Below are 18779 nucleotides of genomic sequence, written 5' to 3'. Positions count from 1 at the left end.
GGTGTGAAAAGGGAAAAACCTCCAGTGGGGGATGTTTTCTTGGCACACTGTAGGCCCCTTTGTGCCAATTGGGTATCGTTTAAATGCCACGGCCTACCTGAGCATTGTTTCTGACCATGTCCATCCCTTTATGGCCACCATTTACCATCCTCTAATGGCTACTTCCAGCAGGATAATGCACCATGTCACAAAGCTCCAATCAACTGCAGGATGCTCTCCATCAATATGGGCCAAAATGTCTAAAGAATGCTTTCAGCATCTTGTTGAATCAATGCCACATAGAATTAAGGCAGTTCTGAAGGCGAAAGGGGGTCAAACACAGTATTAGTATGGTGTTCCTAATAATCCTTTAGGTGAGTGTATGTTGTACATCTAAAAATAATGATGTGAAAGAATATGACAATATGGTGTAAATAGAATACACACAACCACACATACAACAGGCAATGCTCAGCTCCCGATAGGGGGCACTTCATTGGGAGAAACAAGTCATGCAAAGTCAAAAAGTAAGGTTTTCAAAGTTTTGTGATGCAGCGTTTACCCACATAAACTCGAAAACTCCATAAAAATATAAGAAACCCTTATTGGTAGTCTTCATGGAAACAATGTTCCTCGTCATCCCATAACAAAATATTTTCTTTGCCGATGACAAAAAAAAGAATGACATCACATGCACAGCATATCAGCTGAAAAAATAACATTTAATTTAAAGCCACTGTGTTGCACAATTTAACATTCAAATGGTGAAAGTGTTTTATTATTTCAATTAAAAACGTTTGTTGTCTTTGTATAATCAGCTTGTATTTATTATTTAAGCAAAATAAGTTCATTTTGTTTATGTGTGTGTGCGCGCCTGTGTCTGTTTAATAGACACTTTCAAAAACATGTGTGTGCAATGCACACACGTTTGCTTGCACGTGCAAATACTCCAATATCTCCTCCTCCTATCGCAGTTGGTTGTAACCCACATGTCTTCACACGAGACAGGAAATGATGTCACACGCCAAAGGGGGTGTGTCTCCTGAGGAAGTCCCTGAACAGATACAGCGAAACCCCGGCGAGCATCTCTGGTTAGTAACCAGTTTGACCAAACCTGCTTTCCTGATGAGACGTGCTTGTGAAATCAATTTAACTGTGGTGAGGTGAACCATGGCAGATGGAGACAACCACATTAACAAAAATCTTGTTGACTTATTGTTTAGTTTTTGGACATCAACTGTCTGCTTTCATTTTGTCTTCCCAGTAGTGGAAAGTAAGCGAGCCCATTCACTTTACTTCTGTGTTTTCCACTTGATGTAACTTGTATACCTTTAATCCATTACATTCCAGAGGAAAATTTGGCTCTTTGGGTTTGTGACCTCTCCAGATGTCTCCTTGGTTTCATTTAGGTAACTGTTTGATTTCCAAAGTGGTAAAACTATTCTTAAAATCACAAAAAAAGGACTGAGGGGAAGGACTGAAACAGAGATTTGTATAGCTGAACTTTGCATACAGACAAATCACAGTTGAGACCCTTTGGAAGGGCCTGACCCATATATTAGAAACCACAGAACTAAACTACAAAGCAATGCAAATTAGCTCAAAGTAGCTGCACCTTACTGTTTCTTTATTGTCAATAATAAGGAATCAGGAACATTTATTGCCAATGTTAGACAAACAAGGAATTTGACATGGCGGTTGGTTCATAACTTTGGACAGTAAGACAACGAGACAATTTACAATTTAAATTTACAGTATAAAATAGAAGGCTTATCATTCCTTGATGCACCAGTATTAATAATCAAATATTGTAATAATAAAGCACTCTCTGGGGTATTTCTTGAGTACTTTAGTACTTTCACTTTTTAATCTCAACGTACATCTGGCTGATGATCGCTCATTTTGCTTTGGCGAGGAATTTGAATCCAGCACTATGGGGGGAACTGGATTGTCAAATTTGCTTAGGAAGGAGCTTCAATGCTCCCCTCCTTTAGCATAGAAGCCACTCGACTATCCTTTACAGGTGGAAAGGGGATAACTCCGTCCCACAATTCCTTGCAGCGGCGATATTTAAAAAGTGACGTATCACTGGCCGGTCACGAGAAATGACAATGACCAAGGAACGTGAATAGATCATCTAACCGATAAGTCGGGCACGTGCAGCTGAGAGAGTTTGTCCTGCAGCAGAGACGGGATGATGGTGTTGAAGGCAGAGCTGAAGTCCACAAACAGGATCCTGGTGTAGGTTCCTGGGGAGTCCAGATGCTGGAGGATGAAGTGGAGGGCCATGTTGACAGCATCGTCTACAGACCTGTTGGCTCTGTAGGCAAACTGCAGGGGGTCCAGGAGGGGGTCGGTGAGGGACTTGAGGTGGGACAGGACTAGCCGTTCAAAGGACTTCATGACTACAGAGGTCAGTGCGACGGGCCTGTAGTCATTCCGTCCTGTGACCCCGGGCTTCTTGGGAACAGGGATGATGGTGGAGGCCTTGAAGCAGGCTGGAACGTGGCATGACACCAAGGAGGTGTTGAAGATGGCGGTGAACACAGTAGACAGCTGGTCAGCACAATGCTTCAGGGTGTGGGGCGAGACTGAGTCCGGACCGGCTGCTTTCCGGGGGTTTTGACTTTTGAAGAGCCGATTGACGTCACTCTCCAAGACAGAGAGGGGCGGTGGGGCAGGGGAGAGTAATCCAAAGGTGTGAGCACCTGATGGGTCGGGGAGGTGGTGGAGTTGTGGGGGATGGAGTCAGGACATTGTCTTTCAACTCATTCAGCTCATCTGCCAGGCGGAGGTCATTCATGGAGTGGGGGGTTTTGGGCTTGTAGTTTATGAGGTGTTTAAAGCCTCTCCAAACCGAAGCAGAGTTGTTTGCTGAGAACTGATGTTGGAGTCTCTCAGAGTGCAGTCATTTAGCGTCTCTCACGCCTTCCTAAACCTGTATGTTAAGACATGTGTTAAGACTTCAGGACTGTTTTGTTTCTTCTGCATCCTCCTGGATGTCCTCCTTCCAGTAGTTGCAGGCGATTGGAAAACGATTGTTGCGGGGCGGCCAAGTGCAGAAGGTCTTTCACAGCTCGGTCAAGTGTGTGCACGTCTCCTCAGCAGGACTGGTTGTGATTTCGAGTATGGAAAAAGACAATAATTTAGATTATTTTTTCCACAAAATGTTTCCAATCTGCTGATGCCATGAATGGAGTGGCTTATTAAGTTACAGACTTCCATACCAGGTCAGAGCAGTTTGAGTATGAAAATGTACTTCTCATTCTCTGCTTTATACAGCAGAAGAATCACGGTCCTCCGTCATCACTACATCACCTTTCTACATAATAGACTTTGCACTGAAACAATTACTATAACAAAATATCTAACTTCTGAGCCTGCTCTGTTTTTGGTAATTTACTGTGTGCCTGTCAGGATGTGTGGTAGTGCAGAAAGTCTGGTTTTCCTGCCAGTTAAAGGAGCTCCGCTGCGCATTCTGCAGCAAAGTGGAAAATATTATGTATGGAAATATTCTTCCAAATATTCACTCAGCTTTTCAAAGGTCACAGGCTCATTTCACTTAATTTAGCATCCATTATGGACAAAAACACATTCTTTTTGATGTGCATTATTTACATGGGAGATAAATCCTTCATGTTGCTGATAATGATATCAAGTCATGGATTTCAAAATGGCAGCAGTACCTGGATCCACACTGAAGATAACTTCACTGCTGATTACTGTAACAGTTGTTAAGGTTGTTGATCAAAAACGACATAATGTCAAAACTTTGCATTCTTTCACTTAAAGTGAAAAACAAATACACATCTTTCTGCATCTGCAAGATTTTTAGAAAAGTTACAAACCTGAAACTCCTTTATGAAAATGAGACACACAATATAAGAGCCGCTGATAGACGGATCAGTGTTATTGCCAACTGCCATGTGGCAATCAGTGAACCTTTCTTCCTGGAAAGCCCAGAGGGACAGCAGTGTCGTGAATGATGAATCAAAATGATTTAGGAGAACTAGAGAAAAGAGCAGAGACCAATATGATTCATACATCTAAATTTGTCTTAGAAAACCGAAGAGAGCAAACGAAAAGCTCAATGTGGTTCTCATTTTCTGTGCCTTTCTCTGTGCATGTGTGCGTGCATGCTCACTGTGCCTTTGCAAGCGTACACACTCACAAGTATGTGAGTGAACTTGACGGGATGGATCGTCCATTTAAGAGATAAATAACCCCATTACATTGGAGGATCAGGCATGCAGCTTAGAGCTGACAGCCGATAGGATACCAGACAAATCTAAGGGCATTAGTAAGAATCTAGTTGGATTTTGACAAAACCAAAAAGCACAGATGTCTGTATCATCACTTTTAAAATGCTTTATGCTCTGCTACTGCACCATGCTTTCACTCTCAGTTTTAACAATTGCACAATACAAATGGGATGTATATGCAGATTGACTGCTGTACACTTGATACCTTTCCCTTAAAAAAAACAAGCTTTCAACAAAAAGCCTGTTTGCTTTCTCCCAAGACTTAAGAAGATGAGAATCTGGTGTGTGCACATTAATGCAACTATGAGTAGAATATGAGTACATGTACATGTCCCAACTCTTCAGTTGGCCTCAGCTACATGGACGTAGCAAGATGACTACATACAGTGCTGGACAACATAAAAAAGATGAGACAACATTTTGCCACTTTAACCTTTTTTCTTCCAACCCCTGTACGGCCACAGCGAGAGCTGTGTTTGGGTTCTCGGCACGTTTTCGGTAGAGGTTGGCCTTCGCCACGGCTGCGCCTGTTCACCTGGTCCAGTTTGTTGTACTCATGGCCAGAATACCGAGGCGTAGTCGTGGGGAGGAGGGTTTTTGCAGTTAATGTGGTCCTGATGGCATCTTTCGGTGGTTAGGAAGAGGATTAGCACCTCTCCATCTGAGGCCATGGTTGTCAGCAGGAACATGATGGATTGCCTACTCGTGGTAGGGAATGTTTCCTTACCTCAAGTGAAGGAGTTCAAGTACCTCAGGGTGTTGTTTGCAAGTGAGGGGAAGATGGAGTGTGAGTTCTGCCGGAATAGGGTTAGTTTCTGCACTAGACAACCTTGTATACACACTTTTCACTCATCCACTCACTGTGCATCTCCCTCATTTGTAACGAGTTTGTGTCAAGACCACCTTCACTCAGGCTGTTCACATAACTAAAGGACTGCACATTCAGTTGAATGTTCCTCATAGCCAGAAGTCTGACATGGCAACAATGTGAACTAAACATGTGCTGCTGTAGCTTTCTGTGCTCTTCACATTCCAATACCTGTAAACAAAGGTTAAGAACAGATTATTTGTTGTGGGGTATTTAAAAAGTCTTTCAGCTGGATTGGTAAACACTTTGCAGTTCGTATTTCAACAAAACGGCTTCATTATGTGCATTATGGTTGAGGTACAGATAATCATTGAGGCTTTTATTTTGAAATAACAAAAGAGAAACGAGTTCAGGGGGGAGGGGGGTGGAGGCAAGCAAAGGAGGTTCTGTAAAGTCCTCTGTAAGACCAGAACACTTTCAGGTCCTGTCAGACTGCACTAATCGGCTAATATGGATCAGCTGTGAGTCACAGACAGAGCAATGCGTGAGTAACCGTGACAACGGAGCCCCTGCAGTCACTAAGAGAGAGAGCGATTTACACAGAATCAACACGTCAAACAAATGTCCCGTGGAGCAAAACTATAAAGGGAAGCCAAAAAATAATTTCATTCTGAGAGACCCAAGACTCTACTGAACGCATCAGTGTAGTTTACATGTCTCTCCGTGTCTTAAAACGGCTCTACTAGCTGGTTTTTATTAGAACTATGTTGCCAGGTTTGTATTGGAGCCTATAGGGCTTGAGACAGACTTTGTCGTGGAATGTTTTTTTTTGGCTTGTAGTTTGTGAGGTGTTTGAAGCGTCTCCAAACTGAAGCAGAGTCATTAGCTGAGAACTGATGTTGGAGTCGCTCAGAGTGCAGTCGTTTAGCGTCTCTCACCGCCTTGCTAAACCTGGATTTAGACTCTGTGGACAGGTCTTTGTCCCCACTCCTAAATGCCTGATCCTTCTGCAGACGTAGTTTCCGAGTTCTGTGAACCAGGGTTTGTCGTTGTTATAACTCACCCTGGTGCATGATGGGACACAGCTGTCCTCACAGAAGCCGATGTAGGAAGTTACAGCCTCTGTGAACTCATCCAGTTTGTCAGAAGCTTCCTGAAAACATCCCAGTCTGTGCAGTCAAAACACGCCCGAAGATCCTCTAGCGCCTCGCTGGTCCACTTCTTGGATTCCATCTGCACAGGTTTACAGAGCTTTAGTTTCTGCCTGTATGCAGGAATCAGGTGGACCATGACGTGGTCGGAGTGTAGCAGTGGTCCAGAGTGTTCTCCTCTCTGCTCGCGCATTTAATAAATTGTTTGAACTTAGGAAGTTCGTGGCTGAGGTTTCCTTTGTTAAAGTCCCTGAGGACAATAACCAAAGAGTCCGGGTCTGGTCCGCTCCACACGCCGTATCTGGTCGGCGAGTGTCCGCTGTGCCTTGTGCACGTTGCATCATGTTAAAAAAGTTAATGATTTTAATTCATATAAATTTAATTATAAGAGTTGAAAAGTCATAGCAGGAATGTCTGAAAGGAGCTGAACATTTTAATATTTGAACGATTTTAATAGAAGTTTTATCGTGCCATGGAAGAAATACAAAAATAATAATAAGATGTTGGAGTAAAGATTCGAATGCATTCCAACAATGAAAAAAATCTGGCTTGTTTCCAAGGGAAGCATATTCAAACCACATACACTTTAATTGTAATAAATACAAGTAAAACGTATGAGCATTTAAATAAAAATAAATAGAAGACATTGTTTGGGGTTTAATAAAGTTATGACTTACAGCCGTGGAGTAAATACAGCTGGCGGCTCGGAAGCCAACAGATTCATTTTTTAGATGTGTTTTGCTTACTGCACTTTATATTTTGTGCTATTGTGAATGTTAATAATGACCCTTTGTTCCCAGAAACCAACAGTGTAGGATGACGTCAGTGCAGCAGTCTCAGTACTTCTTGTCTCACGCAGGATGACAGAGTTGTGGTAGAATGCATATTAATGGGATTTTTAATGCTGTAATATTTTCTTTGGATCACACTGCCATAGTTCCCATGTTAGGGCCTTTCACTCAACGACGGGGCAATACATTGTTAGAAAGAAGTTCTGCGACAGGCAGAAGGAAAAAAAGGGGCGTGTGAGTGAAGTGAGTTTGTTTTCCTGGCTTGGTATCCTGATTGTGCTGAAGCCTTTTTTTGGTCGTGGCTCCGTCTTTGTTCCTCGGGGTGATTAAAACAAATAAACCACACGGTACTGAGACAGGCGCTGGGAGACAGGAGACGTTTGAACATATTTAGCACAGCCTGTTCTGTAGGTGAGAACAAATGGGATAGCAACACACCATATCACACATTCCCTACAAGTACAATGCCACACTACAGTAAATTGTGTAACATTCATTCATCTGTTAAACAATCTGAGAAGTGAGACAGAAAGGTCATTCCAAAATGGATACGATGAATGTGACAGATGATGAAGTGAGAGACAGTGTGGGTACACATCCGTCCTTGTTTTACCCCACAGGAGATCCACATAGCTCTCAAAAGGTGTGTTTGTCAGGTTTCATCTATTCATCGTCATGTAAAAATATGGAAGGTTGGAGAGCTGGTTACTGCAGGTGTGCTGGCATGAATGTCCATAAAATAGATTGAGGGAACAGAAAAAGAAGAGGCCAAAAGAATAGTATTGTTAATGGCATGGAAAGCATGTGTTACAGATGTTGAGCTCAGTATGGAACAAAAGACCTGGTTGCACTATGGTTCTGAAGCACATGCACTATGAAACCACCAATAGGCAGCTGTGAAAGAATGACATATTGTCATTAAGCAAAGGTAATATTCAAGTATCGGTCCTTCATTAAGAATGGTACTGAAGTAAAAGTACAAATAAGCAAAAAAACGTAAAATATCAAAAGTAAGAGCAATAATGTACAATGGCACATTTCAGAATAATAGATATATTGATAATTATTGTTGATGCATGATATATGTACACCAAGGTACTAAATGTGGGGAAAATCTAGTTTTTCATCATTTTGATTGAATATTAAATTGATATAATGGCAGATAACTTTCAGAATTATTGCATTTTTGTGAAATATATTTATATATATTGTCTTATTAATCAGAATTTCTAAAAGTTTGATATTTATCTCTGAATTGTAGTCAAGTAAATACTCAAGTAAAATAAAAATCACCTCAAAACTGTACTTGCAGTACTTCTTTGAATGTTCTTTTTTCCACCACTGCCAATAAGATGGAGACTATGGCAAAGCTAAGTGGAGCTGTTTAGAGTCACTCTTTGACACCCAGCACACACTGGAGACTGAGGTCTGGATATAATAAGCCAGCACGGACACTGCTGCACATTGTCTCAAGGTAAAAAACTCATGAGCAGCATGTGAGATGAATCAAAAGGACAGCTGGGAATGAGAATGAGGCTCCAAACAGCATTCCTGCTGCAGAGGCACATCCTTAAACTACCACTTGCAAGTCGTGGTCATTGGTTGTTTATGTATATTTTCAAATTCTCCTAATGAAAAAAACATCAATTCTCAACCACATGGACTCACATTGAGAGTGGATTTAATACTGTGCAGGGGAGGATAAAACATGATACACAGAGACAGTGACTTAATGCATGTGGAAAATATTCAACATGCCATGATGAACTTATCAGCAGCAGATTCACAAAATACAAATCGATGGGTGGCATTACAGCCTGCTCTATTTTACAGTCATGGTTTCTAGATCCTTTCATACCACCCAAGTGACAACTTTTGCCATACTGCAAAAAAATCACATCGGAGCTATCCTTCCTCATGCAGCGTATGCCCAGAGCTGAGGGCAATGAAACTTAAGCTGGTATTATTTCTTCGGTCCATAGAAACAAATGACATGTCGGTGGTTCTGCACAATTTCGCCTATTAACTGCTGTTTTATTTTCCATTTTCCAAAGTTTTTTTTAATTGATTTTCCAACTTCCAGACAGTCATTGGTTTCAGTTTGCTGCAAAAATCAACTTGCATAGACTTCTAACTTGTCAGAGATGCAATCCATCACTAAGAACATGTTGCCTCCTTCAAAGAAATTCCAGTAATGTTGTGATTTCACGGTAATTCATTTATTTACAGCGGGTGTCGAAAAAATGTCTTGTTGGTGGGCTTCAGGACTCCCGGTTTAGAGAGTGAGATGCTGATCAGAAACTGCATGAATCTTATTCAATTTACAGCCACAACATTTGGTATGAGAAAATCTTTACTTGAATCTGCAAGGTGTCATCAGACAACTAAATGTTTTCCTTTAAAGTCCTACTGCTTCATTCAAAAGTTTAAAAGCAAGAGTAAAAACCAGACCAATGCGCATCAACCACATAAAGTCCTCTCTCAGGGTAAAAACAAATCACATGCAGAGACAAAGAGATGTCTCTCTACTTCATCCATTTAAAAAAATAAGAGTCATGATGACGCAAAAAAACATCCGATTCCTGGAAAGAATCCAAACTGCACTCAAACTTGCAAAAACGTTTCCAGCGAAGAGCAGTAAAGTGAATACACACCTGAAAGCATTGGTGAACTGTAGATAACCCGGCTTCATACGCAGCATGTGGGAGATATTCTCCATGGCAGCAGCCAGGGCCAGCTCCGTAATGACCACGCCAATGCCTGATTGCGTTTAATTTGAGAAAATTGAGCATATTATCTAGCAATTTACCACGAACGATTATTACATAATACCTCACTTCATTAACAAGCAGGGCACTGTGACTCGCATGTCACACGAAACACAAGTGTTCCTCTCTTACTATATTGCTGGAGGAGGATTGAATATTCTCTCTGCCGGTGTAATATACTGTGATTCCCCAAAGAACTGCTGAAAGACACAAGCCAAAGTCTAATTGGGCCTAGAGAGTGAATTTCTAACTCTTTTTTTTATTATCCATCCCTGTTTTTCCCATTAAAATAGTTTCCAGTCACTGAAAAGAGGATTTGAAACAGAAGGCCTCAGGTAGTACCTGTTGTAGCGTTTTCCAGACGTTTGGGCTCAATGAGAGATGCAGGTTCTGGTGCTGGACTCTATCCAATAACCCCTCAACCTTCCAGCCACAAGTCTGGGTCGATTACAGTCATTCAGTGCTCTTTTGAATCCAAAACAAATCAGCCGGAATGCAGAGCTTGTTTTTTCTGAAAATTAGATGAAAATGTGGTCAAAATCAGAAAGACAACATTGTGAGTCACTTGGATCTAATTTCCTGTGTTTTCTCCATGCAAACCTGGGAAAACTAGCTGAGCACATGCAACTCAAACAAACAATATTGTCTAAAATACAAGTTATACAAGCTATAAATAGTCTTTCCTTTGTTATCTGCTCATTCTGAGTCTAACCTTGAATTACACAGACTGAATTCTATTCAACTAGTAAATAAATAAATAATAGTACATTACATTACATTTAGCTGACGCTTTTATCCAAAGCGACGTACAATAAGTGCATTTCCACATAGAGATACAAACTCAGAAGAACAAGTAACAAGAAAGTACAATTTCATCAAATAAGCAGTTACAAAACATGTTATTGAAAAGTGCCATTATAAGTACAGTTAGTTAGTGTTTTTAGGTAGAGTCTAAAGAGGTGTGTCTGGAGCTCTCTGCGTCCTGATGTCATCAGAGAGCTCATTCCACCATCTGGGAGCAGGACATAGTAAAAACTGCGTGAAATAACACATCTAGCGGAGGAATAAATACACAGAAAAAATAGATTTTTATGTGTGTTGAAGATATTTTTGCTTTAAGGACCATCTCTTTTAGAAATGATGAATGATGAACGATAAGAGGCCGATGCAAGAGACACCAAGTTAAAAAAACACACCAATAGACAAAAATATGTAATGTATAGATCTCTAAAATAATCTTTTGGTTGATTAAGCAAAAAGTAATTTGGAAAAATAAATATTTCTATAAATTAAGATCCACCAGTTACAAACTTTTAACATTAACACGTTGCTATGGCAACAAGCATGTTGCATACCATGTCAGCAAAACCGAGTGAACTATTAAAGAGCAAAATCAAGGGAACTGGTCAATTTTGACGTTCTTTCTTACTCAGATGGAGAACAGATAAACAGATGGTGTGAGACGGTTTTTATTTCTTTTTGTAAATCAAACGCCGCACGTCGAGGCAAAAACCACGAAGCTAAATTAATCGACATAAAAGTGTATTCTTGAGCACTGCTTCATGGCTTTGATTCCACCCCTCACTGTACATCTGGACGAATTATCGCTGAGGCCGGAGGAGGGAGAGGCAAAGACATCCAGGTCTAATTGTCAGCAGGTGACAAGCAAACTTGCCCCCACTTCCAAAAGCCACACTGGCTACCTCCCTCACAGGCCTTTTTCATTTTCCATAACATTCCTTAATCCACCTGGCTGACTCTGCACACACCAACCACATGCAAAGACACACACCGTGTCCCACACACACGCACGCGCCGATTCACCTACTTTTGGTAGATAGATTAATGTGAACAGCTCGATGCACTCAAACCACAGCGTGTGTCAACAAACACTGGAGAAAGATCCACAACAATCAACAAAGATTGAAGAACACACAGTGGTCTACATCACACACACACACACACTCATGGATGTATTGTGTTACACTACACAACATGCATTCAAGACTGGGCTGTTTATCTTCAGCTGACAGGTTGGTGTGTAAGCCACAATCTCTTGATTACACCCACTGGTTAAAGGCTTGGAAGACTTGTTTGGGTAAAGAACCATCTGGTTTCCATATGTCTTTCAGAAACAACCCTTACTGTTGGCTGGAAACCAAAAAAGATCAGTGCTGCAAAGCTCAGCATTTGGCCGAAGGGCTCGTCACTTCCCGAAGAAAACAGAGAGCCCTGTGATCTATTTAAAAACCAACCTGCATCCAAGAATTATAGAAGAATAACTGAGCTTTAATCCTAAAAATGGTCTACGGGACCCTGCAGAGTAAGATCACATATACTGTAGGTGGTGTAAAATATTTTTTACAAATACCATTTGGTGGAACTGCTTTAGCTTTTTATGGGGAGATAATCGGAAGCGTTCAAAGCAGATTACATTATTTAACAAATCAGATGGTCCGAACTGATCTTAAGTATCACTTGAGTCATACAACTTTGATCTTAATGTTTATTCCTTGGTTTTATAAATCTCCCAAAAAAACCACATCAAAATGATTTGAGATTGAGGACTCGTCGGAGGTGGTTCAGGCACATGCTTTGTATAAGATGAGGGTTTACTCTGATTCTTTGAGGCCATGTCAGATCTGTCTTCATCAGGGCGGAGATGTTGCGTCACGCAGCCAGTGGGGCTGAAGCAAAGCCAGAAACTGACAGGCTGCAATATCCTTTAACATTGTTTAAGCCTGTGAAGAAAATGAAATAGGTGAAGAGTTTAAGAATAAGATGTACAACCTCAACTGTCAAAGTGTAAATCCATAAACCAAGTGACAAAATCAGTTTAGACGGGACGAAAAGAAAACATGGACAGCTTTGTCGAAAAAGCAACGTGGATCAAGAAACTCTGTATAAGGAGCGTTGTAATTTAAAACATCATCTCCTGTTGAGGCCCAGAATGTTATGTCTGCTTTATACTAGTCAGTAAGCCTCGATTTCCTCCTCACAGCCCCACGTATCTAAAACATTATCTCCGTCCTGCACAGGATGGAAAAGACCTCGGACGACGGAAGGGCCAAGCAAAACAAACCAGGGGACTGAAACACAACCGTGCTGATGCAGAAACAGCTGTATCACATCTGTTCTGTGCTTAATGTGGGATTCTTCCTTCAGCCTCCCTGGACACCCCAAGAGTGATCCAAAACTCTGTCCCACTGTTAGAGACATTATGGGTATCGATCAGCCGGATGGAACTGTTTGGAAGCTTAGAAATGATATATTTTGTTTTTGAAGATGAGAAGCTCTACACCACCTATTGTGTCTGTACTGTAATAGGAAGCTCAGACCAGCAGTTAGCTTAACTAAAAAACAAGGACAAACCCCCCAACGGCTTCTCTAAAGCTCAATAATAAACATGTGATCTTGTTGGTTTATGAGTGTAACAATAAAAAATAATGGTTTTAATGGTGACCATAGGTGCAGGACTTTATGTTGGCATGGTTCAGTGAAAAGAGTTAACTTTTCCTTGTAAGCCATTGCTGTGGACTTAAAAAAAGTATGTGATCACATGCTGGTGTCTATGAATGAGGGTCCAAGGCTAATCTTTCATTCTGCCACACAATGTTTTGGAGGGCAATCTTCACTGCCTGCTCAAAGACCTCCCGTCGCTGTAGTGACTCACACTTTAGCAAAATACCTTTTATTACCTGCTTCATTTTAAGTATGATTGTGTTTTGGCGAGATTGATGTGTTTTTAAGATGATTACCTCCTACATACATCTGCTTGTTTTGGAGTTTGATTGAGTTGTGTTTTACAGTGCCTTCAAGCGCGATGGGGTCAAGCCGGGGTTTAACCAATCAGCGGCGGTATTCTTTCACTCAAACATCGCGCTCTGCACTCAAGTGAGGCAAACAATAAAAATGTAATCTACCCTTTGAGAGGTTCCATTCCTGACCAATTGGACTTTGCTCCCTTCTAAATAATAATCACAGCTTGAATTTACTTGGGACATGTTTCCGTTTCAAACACCTGTTTGGCAAGCATAAATAATGAAGAATACAATATTTTACCGTGATCACAGACAGCGTTTGCAGACGGCCCTTCAGCTTTTGCTGCTCCCAGAATGAAATGATGTGAACTTTCTGCTACTCAAGAGTCTTAACATGCCCATAAGTCTTATTTATGGGAAAAGTTTAGTGAGAATCAATGTTATATATGTTTCTAGTAAATGCTAGTCGTCTAACCTTAGTTTCATTGTTTTTCAACTGGTTTTCTTTCTTTTGGAGGGAGGATGTGTTTTGTAGCACAAAAAATTGCTTGAAGGATTGAATTTCAAAAAAAGCATTGACTTGAACAAACGCAGTCAACATTTAACGTTGATTGAGTCTCAAAACGGTTTGTGTTTGGTTCAACGTCTTGATTATGATGAGGATGATGGTGTCCTGCACTCTAGAAGACTCTCTCAACATGATCACATGACCTCACAGCACTTTTGGTCTGCTGTGGTCTCTGCACCTGCACACTGCCTCAGACTGTTTTCCTTTTCTGCACTGTGTCTTTCCAGTGAAAAGAAGTGTCATCCTGCCAAGTGTCCCTTACAACAACCTGAATGATAAGCTGAAGCCAATCCAAAACAGGATTCTGACTTGATTAGAAGTGGGCACTTCTTGCTATAGTCAGTCTTCCGGAACGGACAAACTTCCTTTTGCCCAAATAGGCAGATGAAATGCTGAGTGAGAGAATGGCAGCGGGTGGAACAGACACAACATGATTTGAGGTTATGACTTTAGCTCAATATTGCTTCTCAGCGTCTGCCAATGTCAACAGCTCAGCATTAAGGTCAATGTGGTGAAAGCGCCACAAGTTTCACTTTGATCCGTTTTCAATTTTAGACACTGTGATGTCACAGTGACAGTACATTCGGGAATGATTGAGTATTGCTTTTCCACACAGAAAGCCGACCAAAAAAAATAACGATTGACGTTTATGACTTTGATTTAAATTTGTCCAGGATCCTGTCTTCGATCATTAGCGGTTAGCAAGGAGCCACCGAAATAACAGAAAACACAAGATGATCTCATAAAACCAGTTCTGTAGAACCATAATCTGGTGAACAGAAAATATTCAATAGCACACAGGAGTAAAAAGTTGTTATTTAACACTGTGTGTGAACATGGAGGAAACGACAAGAGCTACGGAGTATAAATGGAAAAGAGAATACAACTAATATTCATTTAGCAATTTTTTATGTCAGTGGGAACAAATACCTCATTGCATCAAAGCTTTTTGTTCACACAAACTGTCTCTGTCTATTATAATGTAAGTCAAATGTTTGTTCAACACAACAACAGTCACCAAAACAGAGCGATAAGTGTTGCCAAACCTCCAACCGACACTTGCTGATGAGGAGCCAACTGGTTAGTGTTGCTGCCAAGATCCTGGACTGAGTTGTTTTGGACGGTAAGCTTCACTCTTTTGTTTAGAAGCTCGGGTTTTTTATGTGAAATATGCATATAGATGTATATGCATATATATCTGTATATACAGGGGAATGCACAGAAGTTAAGTTAATTTGTAAAAATTAAAAGTTTTTTGGAAGTCATTATCAATCTTTTGAAAGAAAGAAAGATGAGTTAAGGTAAGATGACATAATAGGAGATGAATTAAAATACATGAAATAACTTTATTCATCCCAAGTAAAGAATGCAAACAAAAAGAGTGCAAATATGTCTAATAAAACCATGAGGTTGAAATATAGTATGGCAAAACATTTGAAAAAGTAAACTAATAAAGTAGTGGTGCAAACTGAAACAAACAAAATTAACCTTAACAATAAACATTTGTGATATTGACTGTTAATCACAATCCAGTTTTAAAATTACTTTAGTTGGAAAAAACATTTTTAATACAGTCCCACAGGATCTGAAGGGTTTCCCCTGCAGACTTTGGACAGCTCTGTTGCAGCTGAACGCTTCACACGTAACACACACACGCACACACACACACACACACACACACACACACACACACACACACACACACACACACACACACACACACTACTTCCCAAATGGATAAGTGCTCATCCTAGAACATCTGTGTGTGTATAAATCAGATTCAGAGAGGGTTACCTCACAAACCACCAGGCCTACGTGACAGAGAGAGAGAAGCTTTTGGCAGCAACCGCCAATCACAAACTGCAATACATCATTTCACTTTCCAAAAGACTAAATTAATGCTTCAAGTGGGATTTGGGGATGAAAAGGCTACATTGCTGGTAAGTAGCTAAAGCTTGTCTATAACGTATGAGCAGTATTAAAAAATCTTTCAATATTGGCTCTAAAAAGGTTTTGACTGAAATTGCTTAGTCCCAATAGTGCATAATTAGAAACATTAACAAATAATTAAATCATTAAAAAACAAAGAATACATTTTCAAACTACAATCACCCAGAAGTTCACTTGAGCAACATTAGCATTCATCTGGAGTTCATCGTCATCTGGGGAAGTCTCCTTCTAGCAAAGTTTGGTCTCCTTCAACCGCTGAGGGAAATATCTGGTCAATGCTGAGTGTTTAATAACGGGCCCATTTGGGCACGTGCATGTGAGAATGACTTGCACACTCCTATTCGCCAGTGAACTCCTGGTTACCCATTACATACACTGCTGGTTAGTCAAATGGGCCCAATATCCGTCTCCCACTCACACACACCCACATGAAAAAAACATACGGGAAACGTTAATGGGTTCACATCAGGCTTCAACAGAAAACACACAGTCATCTGATTTAAGGGGAAATGACGAGAGGGGGGACTGGTGTGAGTGCAGGAGATTGAGGAGATAGAGATGTGTGACTATAAAGAAATCTGCCTTTTCTTGGTGCAGTAAAACATCTCATCGATTAAAGCTAATTTGTCTGCGGGTGTAACAATTTGACAATTCTTCAAACTAATTTCTGTGCTGCACTGCTACAACAGAAGAACTCCATAGTTCCTGCACAGTGTTTCACAGACAGCTGGTGAGGGCCCTCCCGCTAACTCTGTCATTTTATCTGCTTGTAAATCAGCAAACCTTTATGAGACATTTGCAAAGACACAAGGGAATAGGCTGCAGACTTATTGGGATATCATATAACACCTCAACAGGCCTATCAGCATAATTACATGTTGTTGTTGATGAAGAGAAAGGAGGAAAGTGACCGTTGAACTTGTTCAACATGTGGGAGTCCTGTGCAAACAGGTTTCTATTCCGTGTGTCAAACGTTAAAATCATATTTTCTCTTAAAAAATAACAAGATCAATTTGAGATCAATGCGCATTTCATCACACAAAATATTTGTGCAGGCAAACAGACACATGGCCCCCTTGTGGTACAAAAAACCACAGTCCACAAATTCCTGGTGAAGCTGCTGTTAAAAATACTGATATGTACAGATTGTTTCATTTAGATTGAGCATTTTCCTATTGGTTTTGACAAAAAGCCCTTGTGTATTTTACTAAAATCCTACGGATCGGGGGGGGGGGGCAATATAGACCTCTGCCCAGAACCCCCACAAGGTCAGAAGAAACAATATTTCAAAGGTTAAAAAGGTTTTATTGTTATTTTTTATCATTACTAGAAATTAGGTCTTTAGAAATAATAATGGGGGGGTAGTGCAAATGTTAAATTAAATCAAGGGTTTTTCAAACTGGAAAAAAAACATAAATTACACGCCAACTAACTCATTTGAGCAGAAGTTTATATAAATTCTACAACACTGGGACTTTTCATCCATTCGTCACTCCTCAACCCAAATTATCCTCCAGCATGAAAACATTACATGTCAGTCCGTCTGTGTGCAGTAATGACTCCCTCCCCAACTTGGTGTTTCCATCTTCAACCCACTGCCATGGACTGCAGCAACACAGACCTTTGAGCCACTTAAAGCAGTCACACCCTCCTTTATAGAATTTTATATTAAATTAGATTAAATTACACCATTTTTGCCAACAATATGCCTGCTGACCTCACCGAATCACACCAAATGAATGTAAGCCTCTGGATCAATGCCTACAAATGTAACTAGAGAATCTGCTGCTGGATCCAATTCAGTGCACTTTGACCAAATGATAGTAGTTGTATTGTTTTACCAAACTAATGGCGTGTTTACGCAATGTCCTTTACTTGTGCATCGGCGTAAAAGGACAAAGCCACAATACAGTGTGCAGGTTTAGTCCATATCTGATGTGGCTAATCTGCTCTTCAGATCATCTGGGAGCGATTTTGGGGATTTGCTTCACTTGCTGAGTTATATGACAGAATTGACACAACTCTCACATTTGTACATAAAATATGAAACGACTGCCAGCTAACTTATCTTAGCATTAAGCTTGAAAGAAAATAGGTGATGCACCTTTGTTGCGACCCCTTTTTGTTTCTATCTACTGGTGGATAGATTAGTATTTATGTTTGAAAGAGCCAGGTTAGCTAAACTAAGTAAGCTAAGCTAACTAGCTGATGATGTGATATTAAGTTAAATCCTCTCTAGTACTTCTGGGGAAGAAAGTGAAAATATGGTCAATAAATACAAGCATAATATCCTTAAATCATTACTGACATTTGTAAAGGTTATCTTATTTCACAGGCAGTCAATGTGCTTTGTAGATAAAGTTGTAAATCTGCTTATTTGAAGAAATTGCACTTTCTTGTCCTTCGGAGTTTGTATCCTTTGAAATGCACTTATTGTAAGTCGCTTAGTGGATAAAAGGGTTAGCTAAATGACATGTAATCTTAATCTGAAAAATAACTATAACTGAATAGAAGTGCATAGTTGCATGAAATTGAGGTACTTTACAGTGCCTAAAGTAAATGTACCAAGTTGCATGCCACTTCTGAATTTTGCATAAATCCTTTAATCTTTATACATGTTCCAATTTACCACAGCAGCACACTATGACATTTGATAACACCGTTAAAATAGTAAAATTAATATCTGTATAAAAAAAGAATATGCAGACGGTCAAAGGCGAGACGCTGTCTGCTCCGTCGGT

Source organism: Pungitius pungitius, chromosome 10 (assembly GCF_949316345.1).
Source record: "Pungitius pungitius chromosome 10, fPunPun2.1, whole genome shotgun sequence".
Taxonomy (NCBI): Eukaryota; Metazoa; Chordata; class Actinopteri; order Perciformes; family Gasterosteidae; genus Pungitius; species Pungitius pungitius.
Note: the sequence above shows the minus strand (reverse complement) of the source record.